Genomic DNA, 1,416 nt, shown 5'->3' with positions numbered 1-1,416 from the left:
TGTACACAAAGATATTTGAAAAATTGACCTCCTGTGCTACACCTTAAACTAGAATCCAGCAATATGAGGCAATAAACCAAGAAGGAAGGTAATAGGGGATTCGGTGCAGAGAGCAGCTAGTCTAGATTGGAGAGGCTTCTATCCATTGTGTGATTGAGAGCTTAGAAACACCTTGAGGCATATTGTACTTACTAGCTATTAGGCACTGTTGGAAGGGAGGAGGGAGAGGAAGAGGAGAAGGAACTTGAACTCCAGAGGACAAAAGGCTATACTGACATAAACCTGAAGCAAACTAAGCTATGGTTGATTTTTAACCACTTAAACTTGACACTATAGATGAATCCACTTAAACTTGACACTATAGATGTCCCCCTTTTCAGCGACACACGGGGCTAATGACCACCTATCTAATTTGTTGTCCACACCAGAACACTTTAGTAGTGTAAGGAGGCGCTCTAATGCTGTAACATCAGGACAACATGTATAAACTGGAAGAGCCCAAGGCGGCTTGGGGTATGTGGTCACCCTGCACAAGGGCAGTGACACTGACACAGTATGGAACGAGGTGTAGTCTATACACAGAGACAGTACATCTGCAGTGGGCAATATTAATTTCATTGTAATAATGGCAATACTGTCTCGGTTTGCAGCTTTTATTGTCAACTTGCATGTAATAACAAATAACTAACCTAAACTATACTTAGTATGTATTTGTATTAACTTGGTATGTACTGAAATGTATTGTGTACTAGTATGTACTTAGTATGTATATATTAGGCTCTAAGTGTTTTTGCATATATTAACTCATTTAATCCTCTGAATAGCATTATGAGGTTGGTGCTAATATCATTACCACTTTTTTTTTTTTTTTTTTTTGGTACGCGGGCCTCTCACTGTTGTGGCCTCTCCCTTTGCGGAGAACAGGCTCCGAATGCGCAGGCTCAGTGGCCATGGCTCACGGGCCCAGCTGCTCCGCGGCAAGTAGGATCTTCCCGGACTGGGGCACAAACCCGTGTCCCCTGCATCAGCAGGCGGACTCTCAACCACTGCACCACCAGGGAAGCCCCATTCCCACTTCTGAGAAAAGGAAGCTAAGACAGGGAAGGAACTTACCGAGGCTGTACCTAATTTAGGGTTGGATCGAGGCTTTGAGTTTAGGCTCTCTGCCTGTTCTCTTAAACCTTACTCCCTACCGACTCTCAAATAACAAGAGACTTAACTGCACATAGAACAGAATATAAATTTCAACTTTGACAACGTAAAAGCTAGGTTTGGAAGGTAGACAGGAGGTACAAAAAAGGGAAGATGGTATGAATGTCCTCATTTTAGAAAGCGTGACATTGAGAGAGGTTATAGTTGATCAACAATGTAGGTTTTTAAGTATATCACTACAAGTCAAAGAGATCCTGAGCAGTG

This window comes from Monodon monoceros, unplaced genomic scaffold (assembly GCF_005190385.1).
Source record: "Monodon monoceros isolate NGI ecotype Baffin Bay Population unplaced genomic scaffold, NGI_Narwhal_1 Super_Scaffold_18, whole genome shotgun sequence".
In the NCBI taxonomy this organism is placed as follows: Eukaryota; Metazoa; Chordata; class Mammalia; order Artiodactyla; family Monodontidae; genus Monodon; species Monodon monoceros.
Note: the sequence above shows the minus strand (reverse complement) of the source record.